Below are 13,613 nucleotides of genomic sequence, written 5' to 3'. Positions count from 1 at the left end.
ATGGTGGTGCTTATTATTTACAGCGGTACCTCGGGCTAAGAACTTAATTCGTTCTGGAGGTCCGTTCTTAACCTGAAACTGTTCTTAACCTGAGGTACCACTTTAGCTAATGGGGCCTCCCGCTGCGGCGCGATTTCTGTTATCATCCTGAGGCAAAGTTCTTAACCCAAGGTACTATTTCTGAGTTAGCGGAGTCTGTAACCTGAAGCGTCCGTAACCTGAGGTACCACTCTATTATTCAAGCCAAGGAATTTCCTGGATCTGAACAGGGGAAGCTATTCCTTCTTCTTCCCTCTATTGCCTGACACATGACTAAGAGGTTAGGGCAGAAATAAGAGGTGCTTTTCAAGGTAGCTGCATCCTAACAATGTGTGTTGTTTGCATATCGGGTTTCTGAGTTAGACTCTGTTTGCACAGGCCATAGAAATGTTCTGTTTGCTGTTTTCCAGCCTGGATTACTGGACTGTGCTTTGATGTATTTGAAGTAAGCTTTTTCCAAAGAGTTGTTGTTGTCTTAAGCTTAATTTGTGCAAGAGCAACCCTTTATTATTTCAGCTGAGGTTGTGATAGGGAGCATTACGGCACAACCGGAACAGCGCAGTAAACATTGGTGTCATATGACATGTTATATATAATTTTAAAAAATATATCAGCTCATGTCTAATGAAATGGACAAGAGGCACAGAAGTGTAAATGATGTGTTTCCTTTTGTTATAAGAAAAAAACTGCTCCTTTCCCCTTGTGGGGTACCCAAGAGCTGTACAGAGTTCTTATGTAGGTTCTCTATCGGTAGGAGAAAATAATACAGTGGTACCTCGGGTTACATACGCTTCAGGTTACATACGCTTCAGGTTACAGACTCCGCTAACCCAGAAATATTGCTTCAGGATGAGAACAGAAATCGGGCTCCGGCGGGCGGCAGCAGCAGGAGGCCCCATTAGCTAAAGTGGTGCTTCAGGTTAAGAACAGTTTCAGGTAAGCCTGATCTTTATTAAACTGTTGCAACAGGGTCCCCCACTCCCCTCACACAGAGAGGGAGGTGAGCTACCCAGAACAATGGTGTGCAATCCCTTATACAGTATAGACTTTTGAAATTGCCACCCTGTAGCTCAAGGCCACCCCCTACTACATCATACATACATCACAGAAGGGGTGGTCTACAGCAGAATCCTGCCTGGCAGGAAACCTATTAATGGGTTTACCTGGAGAGCCTGGCCATTCTTTTGTGATGATAAATACATAATTCCTGAGTCCAGGTCACAGGCTCACCCTATTCATACACAAATGTGCCCTTAAGGCAGGATTTGTGAGCACAGAGACAATGGGGAGGCTTTTCCCATTTCCATCCAAACTGCAGAGGAATATCTGAGGTCTCTGAAAGAGTCAAAACGGCTTTAGGGCTGTTTTCCTGTACTGTTTCAGACATGTGGTTTATATATTTATGTAGGTGTTTGCCTGGTAAATTTATGAACATTTTATAATCATAGAATCATAGAATCATAGAGTTGGAAGAGACCACAAGGGCCATCGAGTCCAACCCCCTGCCAAGCAGGAAACACCATCAGAGCACTCCTGACATATGGTTGTCAAGCCTCTGCTTAAAGACCTCCAAAAAAGGAGACTCCACCACACTCCTTGGCAGCAAATTCCACTGTCAAACAGCTCTTACTGTCAGGAAGTTCTTCCTAATGTTTAGGTGGAATCTTCTTTCTTGTAGTTTGGATCCATTGCTCCGTGTCCGCTTTTCTGGAGCAGCAGAAAACAACCTTTCTCCCTCCTCTATGTGACATTCTTTTATATATTTGAACATGGCTATCATATCACCCCTTAACCTCCTCTTCTCCAGGCTAAACATGCCCAGCTCCCTTAGCCGTTCCTCATAAGGCATCGTTTCCAGGCCTTTGACCATTTTGGTTGCCCTCCTCTGGACACGTTCCAGTTTAGACCTTATAATTCTCATAACACTTTTACTAGTGTAAAACAGTCAACATTGCAAAAAAAAAAAAAAAAAGTGGTTCAGAAAAGGAGATGTACCCATTCACTCATATGCACATGCCAAAGAGAGACCAGTTGCCCCAGGGTAAACTAATATGCAAATTTGAGGTGTGTTTCTAATGCAAAAAGAACAGGAAGGATCGGGAGGTGAGCTGCAAATATGCAGCAAGCAATGGGAAGGAAAAATGTGAAGCAGAAAGCCAGCTTCAGGTTTCACTGAGCCCTTTAGTTCTCTGTTGTGGGAGGGAGACTCTGAACTCTCACTTCCTAAGCAGCCCAGCTAGAATGGAGTTGGCAACATATGATGGGAACAACCTGTCCGGCTGTGAGTGAGCACTCTCCAGAACTTAATCTGTACCAGGATTCAATTGGGAATCCAGTTGTCAGTAGCCTTTTTGCCACACAAGCAGGTGGGCTGTAGATAAAGAGTTTCTGAGCATGTGCAGAGTTGCATTACACATCTAGGATCTTAAGCAGCATGATACCTAGGGTGATGTGGGCTCTGGAGCATCTTGTTTTAGAAATGATTAGAAGAGTTGATCAGGAAGTCTAAAAAAACCAAACCCAAAACATCCATGCAGTTTTGAAACCAGTGGGCAAAATCAGTGCAGTTTTGAAAGGGTCAGTCGGCCATCTTGATTCAAAATAGTGTCCAGTTATATCCAAACATTGGCAAACGTCTGCTCCTTGATCTCAGGAACTGCCATGCAAAATTCAGTTACCATATTTTAAGAGGTGTCCAACATCCCCAAATGTATAGAAACTTTGGACTCAGGTACAACCCACCTATCATTTAGCATCTTTAAGGTTCATTTCTTCCCATAGCAGATTTAAGCATGTGTTTAAACCCCTCCCACTAAAATCAATGGGGCTTGAAATCCTGCCTGAACTAAGCACCTCAGACATGCCTAGCATTTCCTTTGGGTGAGAGCAGGCTATAAATAAACAAATCTTTGCTTATGGAACACATTTCCATGGGGATGTTGAGAAGGCCAAAGTCACATAGCTGGAAGTGGTGGTTTTCTTTTTTTCTTCTTCTTTTAAAAGGGGACTGTTTTGTAGCAACATCAATGCTGCTTGTTATTGGAACCTATTGCCCATTTCGTGGCTGTGCTACCCTCTCCTACTTTTCCATCCGTGTCCTTATTGTGCAATCTCTAGCTGGCTGCATAATGGCATGTTGATCTGCTGGAGTCTTTGTTTGTTTTCCCTTGCAGCTGCCCCCTTCCCCTCTCCTTCAGCGTGCTCAGCAAACAGGCCTCTCTGTGAGGATGTGGTGCTGTTTAATTAAGCCTGAAGATAGAGCATGTGCAGCTGGCTGGCTGGTTGCTGTGCCACCCCCGTGGTTCCACCTTGGCGACAGAAGATCTGGAAGCAGGCAGCTGCCTGGAGACCCTGACTCAGAAATACAAGCTTCAACAGAGCTGACCATTCTGGGAAAAGACTTATGTTCCTGCTTCTTGAAGCATGGGGCAAAGCATTGCACTTGAATCCACACCGGCCCTCACTCACATGTGCTGCCTTCTGATATCCTGGCAACAGTCATACCAGTGAATCATTTCCATCCTCCCAAAACCCTGCGCCATTTTCACAGGCTAACAAGTGTCATCACGTAGTGTGAGCATCTGTCAGGTAGGAGAGATCTGCTTCACCGCAAACGCAGCATAGAGGAAAGGAGTCCAAAGGACTGCATCCACCGTTAGTCACATTCAAGAGTGTGAAATCAGACTAAGTTCCATTAATTTCAGGGCGTCTACTCTGAGCACAGCTTGGTTGGCGCCATCCCAATAGCTGCATGTGCCCTCAAAAAAATTACAACCCTGAAAGAAGGTAGCCCCAGTTCTGGCTCAAGAATTTGTGTGGGGTGTACAAATTTGACACATTGAGATGAGCTGCGGTTTTACGCCCCCGAAAACACGCACTGTGCATTTGCACAAAGCCCCCCTCCCCTAACTCCCCAGCTTGTCTCAATCTCCCCCTGAAAGCAAGTACTTGACGGGCTCAGTGTCCCACTTTTTCAAGCCTAAATCCCCTTTTAAGAATCTTATTGTAATCTGGTTGAATAATCCTCCAAACCCAGACCAGGCTTTCCCACTGTTAATTCTCCATTAAACCATGTTTTTCTGCACCCCTAGAGAACTTGCAGAACAGACGGATTTAGCCTCTTTGGCGGCTTTTCATATTGATTCAGCTTCACAATGCGGGACTGACGGACGAGAACTGAAAACAGAGTAAATGGAAAGACTAAGGGTTGCTTGTACTTGTCTTGCGGTCCTGTTGTGGCATCGAGGGTGTAAACCTCTGTGCAGAATAGCTCTGAAGTGAAGTAGGTTAAGGATGAGCAGTAAAGAAGGAAGCGGAGACTAAGCCAGACGAGGCTTAAGTGATTAAATATGGCGAGGACAGCGAAATGTTCAAGCAAATAGCGATGGAGCCATTGTAGAAAACCACACATCTACGATGTACATTAATGGGTTACGATCTACTGGAACTTCCCACTTAATGCCATTGATAAAAGAACTCCCTGCCCCATCAGATTTATTAGGGAATATAACTGGGATGGCTGCTATGTAGATTTCACTTCTCCTTAATCCATGAACCTGACAGATTTATGCCTAGAGCAGTGGCTTGCTCTGTTCAAGACTGTGACACACTCTCTTGGTCAGGGATTGATTACATTGCTTTGGGCACACACACGGCTGGTACCCAGACCCTGGAGAATGGGCCAAGATGGAAAAAACTTCCTTTGGGCTGAAAAAGGGTCCCCAATGCAGCTCTGTAGATTACTTGAATTGGCAGGACATCTGGGTCTGCAGTCAATCCAAGCGTCCCCTGATGATAGTTCTCCATTGTTGTGTTAATGCTTTTGCGGTCTTCGTGCATACATCCAAACAAATTGTACAGTGCATCCCTCAGATAGGGGTAAAAAGGTAAAGCCACAGTGCTTCAGAGCATCCTTACCATTAGGTCCAGTCGTGACCAACTCTGGGGTTGCGGCGCTCATCTTGCTTTATTGGCCAAGGGAGCCGGTGTACAGCTTCTGGGTCATGTGGCCAGCATGACTAAGCCGCTTCTGGCGAACCAGAGCAGTGCACGGAAACGCCATTTACCTTCCCGCCAGAGCGGTACCTATTTATCTACTTGCACTTTGACGTGCTTTCGGACTGCTAGGTTGGCAGGAGCAGGGACTGAGCAATGGGAGCTCATCCCTGTGTCACCCTGATCTACTTCAAAGGGTGTGGGGTGGTTCAGACAACCTATTTCTCAAACTTTCATCCTGATTTGTTTGCAGGGAGATGAGATGGTGCTGGCTATTTAATGAGCATTCGTTCCAATTTGTTTGTGGGGCGGTTAGATGACACAGTATCAAAGCACGTATTAGCCCACACTTTTCAATGCCTCTCCCCATCACTTTCCTTATCACAAAAGGTCCTATCTTTTGGGTGGCGGGTTCGTTGTGCAAGACTATAATTTTATAACCTGAATTTGAGGATGCATTATTGACTCTGACCTGAAAAGGACAGCAGTCTGGAAGCACCCAAGGATGCTCTGAAGCACTGTGGCTTCCCAAGTTATTTGGAAGGTATGTGATAAATAATTGTGGATGCAAAGCTGTGGTTTGGTATGCTCTGTATGTAGAAGTAAAAGGAAAACACATCTTTCAAGAAGTATTGTCCATTTGTTGCTAAAAGAGCCCCTACACTTTTACTACTGTGTGGCAAGCTGAAATTTAGAGGTGAAACTTTGGCCTAAACCCCACACAGTTTAAGCATGCTGAAGCTCATTGAAACAAGCAAGCTCAGCAGAGATGCCTAACTGTGTTGGATTAAGCCAGGCATAGGCAAACTCGGCCCTCCAGATGTTTTGGGACTACAACTCCCATCATCCCTGACCACTGGTCCTGTTAGCTAGGGATGATGGGAGTTGTAGTCCCAAAACATCTGGAAGGCCGAGTTTGCCTATGCCTGGATTAAGCCCATTGCCTGGCTTGGAGATGCCATGATAAAAGCTTCATCTGTTGAATTTCTTTTTGGCATGCAGCCTTTTAAAGGTATATGAATCTTGCCAGGAAAGCGCACATCTAACAACTGAATTTTCTGAGACTGTCCCATAAAATGTGGGGCAAGTGCATATGCTCTCTTCATCCCACATCTGCACAATAACAGACATTTTGATGGCAGATATGGTGGTGACGCAAGCGACAGGCGTTGGTTTACCACCCATCAAGTGACATATTGCAGTGCAACACCAGCAACAAAAAGGACATATTTCATTATATACACAGAGCTTGACATCTGTTTTCTACTCATTCGCAAGAGGTAGATTAAATCGTACTCAGGATTTTTTGTTTACACAAATGGGGTGGTTTCTTGGAAGACTTGGCTTGGACAAGAATGATTCAGAATGGAACAGCTTGCAATGGAAGTGGTAATTAGCCCACACGAAGCTGCCAAGCTCAGCCAGCTCTGCCTTGCTCCCAGGTAGTGCTATTTTTCTAGAAAAAAGAGATGCCTGGACTCATCATGAACACTTCCTTCTTCTCTTCAAATGGCAATGGCATCCACCTGAGAGATACCAAAACTGAGTTTTGGTGAGTTCCGGCTGAAAAAAGCGCCCTGCCCAGGTACAAGAAGTTCCCAAACTCATCCCACAGGTGAAGCTCTCCATGTACTGAAAAGCACCAACGAATAAACAGACATTGTTAAGCCACAACAGAATTGTAGTGCTAGACTGAGCCAAGAAAGGAAATGTGGATGTTGGCTAATTTTGGCTTTAGAAGGGCATCATGCCAGCAGACAGCTGTGAAAAATCTACAAGGAGAGATGGAAAATCGTGCTGCTGAAGAAGGGAATCAGGATGACGCAAGATGTCCTCTCTTACAATTCATCTCTCTTTCCCACAGCTTCTCTTTTTGGGGGGTCACCAGCATGCCCAAGGTCATGGCTGGAGGATACTCCTCAAAAACAGTAGTAGTATCAAGCAGCCTGGAATTGAGGAGCACAGCCCTCTAGGGTAATAAATTACCTTATGGCAGAGATGGGGAACCTTTGGTCCTCCAGACAGTGGCGTAGCGTGGGTTGTCAGCACCCGGGGCAAGGCAAGTAATTTGTGCCCCCTAACCCGTGGATTTGCGCCCCCTAACCCGTGGATTTGCACCCCCTAACCCTAACCCCCAGATGTTGCGCCCGGTGCGGCCGGCCCCCCCTGCACCCCCCACGCTACGCCACTGCCTCCAGATATTGCTGGACTTCAGATCCCATTGTCCCTGACTACTGGCAATGCTGACCGGGGCTGATGGGAGTTGGAGTCAAAAGGGCCACTGGTTTCTCGTTCCGGTTCTGCAGAAAGGAGATGGCCAAGCAGGGCTTTGGATGGTTGTCTCAAAGGACCTGGCACAACTTACAATGCCAGTGGGTTCTTTAATGGATTTTGGTCAGTATGGAAAACTGTTATAGAATCACATTACAGTGGTACCTTGGGTTAAGAACTTAATTCATTCTGCAGGTCTGTTCTTAACCTGAAACTGTTCTTAACCTGAGGTACCACTTTAGCTAATGGGGCCTCCTGCTGCTGCCGCGCCGCCGTAGCACGATTTCTGTTCTCATCCTGAAGCAAAGTTCTTAACCCGAGGTAATATTTCTGAGTTAGTGGAGTCTGTAACCTGAAGCGTATGTAACCCGAGGTACCACTGTATAGCAATATGCTGGAGATCATTTTCTGAACATTTGGTCTCTGCCTGTTTAAGCAAAAAAAATGTGCTGTCTCTTGAATACCTTCAAAATATCACAGTTACTAAAGTACTGAGGTATTTGAGCAGCTTAATTGATGTCATGGACTGATTGGAGGCTGAGGAATGATGGGAGGAAGCAGGTAGGGAACCCCCAAGGGAAGAAGGCTCAGAGCCTGGGGATTGGTGCTGGAATGATGATGAGTGGCCAGAGGGAGAAGACTGGGAGGCAGAGGAGGTGATGGAAGCTTAAGAGGTAACAGGGCTTAGTGAGTGGGGAGAGTCTGTGGCAGAGAGAAGTCCAGAATGAGAGGCACAGGCTGAAGCAGGAGAGGAAGGAGGCCAAAAGGCAAAAATGGATCAGGCTTGTGAAGAGTCACGGGTGTGTCACTCTCACTCCTGCTGCGACAGGCTTTCCTCCCTGTCCCCGGTCTCCCAGAACCAGGAGAGGCATAAAGTGGGAGAAGCAAAGGCAGGCATCTATGCACAGTCTCTGATTGCTTGGAAAAACCCTGGAAAGGAGGAGACATAGCTGGCTGTGGGCAGGCAGCAACTTTTAGTCTCTGCAACTGCTTCCTGGAGGGCAAGACCTGGATTGTTGTGCTCATTAGACCACCTGGCACAGACCTTGCTTTGCTAATAAAGAGTTAACTCGAGCTTGCTTGGTGTGCTTTCCTCCTGGCTTGCTCCTGCCAACTGATTACATTGGAAGTGAAACACTGATGAGAAATAAATCTTTTGCTTAGACGACAGCGCGACATTTTAGGCTCCGAGGAACCACCACATTCCTGGTGAAATGGTACCCTTGGGTTTCTCAGTGCAGAAGGTCCCAGGTTGCACTCTCAGCATCTCTGGCTAAAATTCTAGCAATTTAGCAAGTGGGAAAGACCTCTACCTGAGGCCATGAAGAGTCAGCGCTGTCAGAACAGGGTCCGACGGGCCAGTAATCTGATCAGAAAATCACAGCTTCCTGTGCTCATTTGTGTGCTGTGACGAAGGGCTCTGGAAATGGCCATGTAGCAAATGCTCCCTTGCCATTCCAAGGGTCTAGTTGGACGTGGAGAACTCCTGGCACAGCGGGCAGCCCTTGATGGCATTTGTGGAACTCTCCTGGAATTTACAATCTGGTGCCAAAGTGTTTAGGTGCAAGCCAGGGTCAGGCTCTTAGAAAATAAACCTGAGCCGTGGAAAGAAATAATCTTAAGGAAACAGTGTGTGTCCTGGTCGCCTTTGGTGATGATTCAGCATATATTGCTGGCAGAAGCTGCAGCCCATGGCCAGATGCCTCTGTTGTTGTTGTTAGTCAAGGACAAATTTTCCCATAGCAGCAGCAGCTGCTGCCAGGCTGGTTGGAATCCTCTCTCAGCTAAGCTTTAGCACGGGGAAGTGTTCTAGCACAAAGTGGAGGAAGGGCCAAGGAGGCAGGGAGCAGGTATCCATCAAGGAATGGTATTTTAGCAGACCTCCCTCTCCATGCCCTCCAGCCTTTATAAAGAAAATGTATACCTATAGAACACCCCTGCCTTCACACTGCCTGCATTCCCCCCTCTCTCTCTTTCTCTCTCTTTCCTGCCCTCCACCTTGCCAAAGGACCTTCTCTGTTTGCTCTGTGTCCTGAATTCATTTCGCCTGCCAGGCACTGACTTAAAGAAGAGGAGGGTGTTCTTCTTTCAGCTGCAGGTAAATTGTGAGAGTGTAATTGCACCGGAAAATAAATTTCGTCAGCTGCAGCAGCAGAAACGGCACATGATGGGGACTGTAAGATGGGTTAGCGTTCATGCGTTTGTGCTGGCATCAAGACATATCTTCCTTCCTTCAGCCCCCCATCTAACTTCTAAAAAAGCAGAAGACGGACTGAAATCTAAAGGATGTCAGTCTTGGTCTATCATCTACCTATATCTATCTCTATCTATCTATCTATCTATCTATCTATCTATCTATCTATCATCTATCTATCTATCATCTATCTATCTATCTATCTATCTATCTATCTATCTATCTATCATCTATCTATCTATATCATCTGTCTATCTATATCTATATCTATTATCTATATCTATCTATTTATCTATCTATCTATCTTATCATCTATCTATCTATCATCTATCTATCTATCTATCTATCTATCTATCTATCTATTATAGAGGCCCCATTAGCTAAAGTGGTGCTTCAGGTTAAGAACTGTTTCAGGTTAAGAACGGACCTCCGGAACGAATTAAGTTCTTAACCCAAGGTACCACTGTATCTATCTAGCATCTATTTATCTACACACACATACAGTCATACCTCGGGTTACAGCCGCTTCAGGTTGTAGAAAGGGTTAATTCTGGGTTTCGGCGGTTGTGCATGTGCAGAAGCACTAAATTACGCTATGCACAGAAGCGCCTGAGCAGATGCGCAGGCGCAGGTTGTGAACACTGCGGGTTGTGAACGTGCATCCCGCATGGATCACGTTTGCAACCTGAGCGTCTACTGTATATATGCACATACTAGCTCAGGTTTCCCCCCGCCCAAGGCAGTTAAGCATAGGTGTGTACATTTGACTCAACTGTTGCAGGTGGGGAGATGACTGTACATATGCAGGTGACAACTTTAGGAATAGGAGTTGGGGGTGGGGGTAGCTTGCAGGGATGGGGAAGCCGAACAGGTAATGTGCACTGGATGAAGACATCTCCGCCTTTTCTCTGGTGTGTACAGCAACATGTCTCGGCCCTCTGCATGTCAACAGTGGGGTGGGGGACACCTTGCTGTGTTTTAAGCTGCTGACCTGTCCAGGGCCTTAGGCTGTTTCTAAGCCTGGAATGTAGCTCTGCCCTTCATACAACCCCTGACGTGTCACAAGGAATCCAAGATGGGCCAGAGCTGCCCTTTGGACCAGTCAGACTCCCAACTCCCTGACCCTTCGGCCTCTCCAGTATTTCACAACAGCTGCCGTGTTCCCTCCTGGAGCTCACTGCCAGCCGCTCAGCTATTTTGAGCGAAAGAGGCACCTAAAAGGGGAGGATCTTGCTGGAATTTCAACCCAACAGGAGCTGAGAGCCCACTTGCTTCTCTTTCCCACCGCCACCTCGACACACACAACTCACAACAAAACTAAGCGCAATCCATGGCAGCCAACCTGCAGCAGGACTTAGGAAAATGAGCGTGCGGGCCACTCTCTTGCAGCATAATAAGCCACTGAAGTCCCAGCCAGAGGCCGCGCCTGTTCCCTTGGAGATCTTTTAATCCTTGATACTGCGTCAGATGGTGAAATACCTTTTTCTGCTCACCTGCTGCGCAGTTTGTGCAATGCATTTCCGAGGCAACCTATTCTTAACTTTTAAATAAGAGCGTTTGGGGGAATTTGGCAGCAGCCCCCAGAGCAGCTAGGAACAAAGTTTAGCAAGGTATTGGTGAGGAATGCTTCCTGCTTGAGAAACACTCAGGGAAAACAGCCGATGGGCAGACGGCCGGATACAGATGGGCTGGCCAACTCACTTCCAAAAAGATAATGCACTGATAACCAAGGGAGCTCTATGGATGCAGGGGTAGGCAACCTAAGGCCCGTGGGCCGGATGCGGCCCAATCACCTTCTCAGTCTGGCCCACGGATGGTCCAGGAATCAGCATGTTGTTACATGAGTAGAATGTGTGCTTTTATTTAAAATGCATCTCTGGGTTAATTGTGGGACATAGGAATTTGTTCATTCCCCCCCCCCAAAAAAAAATAGTCCGGCCCCCACATGGTCTGAGGGACGGTGGACCGGCCCACAGCTGAAAAATGTTGCTGACCCCTGGATGAGAGAGTATGTGAGTCATCTCTGAAGAAAAGAATAAAAGTGTATGTCTTTATGTAGACCTAGATCTACAGGTAGGGTGATAGCCAATGATTGTCATACAGAGTAGAGAATTAGATAGCAGTTTTTCAAGGAACATTGGAAACTTCCCTGAGTCAGGCCATTGGTCCATGTAGCTCAATACTGCCTACTCAGACTGGCAGCTGCTCTCCAGGGTTTCAGACAGGGAAGTCTTTTCTCTACTTGGAGATGCCAAGGGACCTTTGGGACCTTTGGGCATGCAAAGAAGTTGCTCCACCATTGAACAACAACAACAACAACAACAACAACAACAATAATAATAATAATGCCCTGCCCATCTGACTGGGTTGCCCCAGCCGCTCTGGGCGGCTTCCAGCACACATACAAATATAGTAAAATGTCAAACATTAAAAACTTCCCGATACAGGGCTGCCTTCAGATGTATTCTAAAAGTTGTGTACTTCTTTATCTCCTTGACATCTGATGGGAGGGCGTTCCACAGGGATGTTATCACTACCGAGAAGGCCCTCTGCCTGGTTCCCTGTAACTTTACTTTCTGCAGTGAGGGAACCGCCAGAAGGTCCTCGGAGTTGGACTTCAGTGTCTGGGCTGTGGTGTAGTGGTTAAGAGCGATGGACTTGTAATCTGGTGAACCGGGTTCGCTTCCCCGCTCCTCCACATGCAGCTGCTGGGTGACCTTGGACTAGTCACACTTCTCTGAACTCTCTCAGCCTCACTCACCTCACAGAGTGTTTGTTGTGGCGGAGGAAGGGAAAGGAGAATGTTAGCTGCTTTGAGACTCCTTCGGGTAGTGATAAAGCGGGATATCAAATCCAAACTCTCTTCTTCTTCATGGCTTTTCATGTTCAGTTGCAAAAAGGGGATTGTTTAAAATTTGCATACAACAGCCTTCCCCACAACCAACAGACCTTTAGCCATACTGGCTGGGGGCTGATGAGAGTTGTAGCCCAACAACATTTGGAGGCACCAGTTTGGGGAAAGCTGAATTGGGGATGTGTTGGGGTGGGATAAGTGATTTTAATTCCTCTGGATTCTCCACCTCTGACTTTTGGGTTAATAGCCATTTCAAGGGCCAATTGCCATGAAAGATGGCAGAGCTGGGAATGATTAACAGAGCAGACTGCATTTCCCAGCTCTGGAACGAAGCTTACGGATGATTCTTGCAAATTGGCTCCCATTTGGATGATTATCGTGCTCATATATTGTGCGCAGGGTTGATTGCCTTTTATTTTCTGGCAGGGCTCCTCTCTCTCCGAGAAGCTAGCCCATGTTCAACACACAATGGGCAATTTCTATTGTTAATAATGCAAGGGCAATAAACTCTATATGACGCAGCCCCAGAAGCTAGTGCGTTGATGTTTCAGGCAGCAGCCGGTTAATTTCTTGCTACACTGGGCCTTAGACTTAAGGGAGCGTGCACTTTGCGGCGTTTAGAGGGAAATGTGTTTTGTTTCCCAGCTTCCATAGCCAGCCATGTGCTGATTGGGCCATAAAGACTCGCATGTGACCCACCATTTGGGAAACTCAGCTCTGCAACGCTACACTTACCCACACTTCTTTGAGCTTATAAGGGGGTGCTTCCGTCCACAGCAATGTGCCCCCAGAGACCAGTGGGTTTGCCAGCACTGAAGAGATCCCCACAGACCTTTTGTGCAAGAACCAGCCTGGCTTCCCCCCAGCTCCCAGTTCACTAGCTTCTGGTTACACTTTCCAGAAGAGCATTGTCAAGTAAGAAGCATGCTCAGCAAAAAAAAACCCAACAACGTTGCCCCTATGATTAGCGGCAAGCGAGCGAAGCAGTACTTTTAACAGAGCCATCTGGTATTTAAAATTCTAAAAGGAAGCTTTCATGTCTCGCCGGTTCTTAGGATGAATGTTGGGGGGGGGGGGTAGGGGATACAGATAGATAGATGTCACTGTGCTATGCTGTACATTCAGCAATGCCTGCATTGCAGTCTTTCGGTACCAAAGTGCAGGAAGTGGGTTAAAGCAGATCCTTCATTACGTTTCAAAGGCGTGATGCTGGTGGAGGTTCAAGTTACACAAAAGCCTGGAGGGACAAAGTAAGGAGGG

Source organism: Podarcis vaucheri, assembly GCF_965113315.1.
Source record: "Podarcis vaucheri genome assembly, chromosome: 2".
Taxonomy (NCBI): Eukaryota; Metazoa; Chordata; class Lepidosauria; order Squamata; family Lacertidae; genus Podarcis; species Podarcis vaucheri.
Note: the sequence above shows the minus strand (reverse complement) of the source record.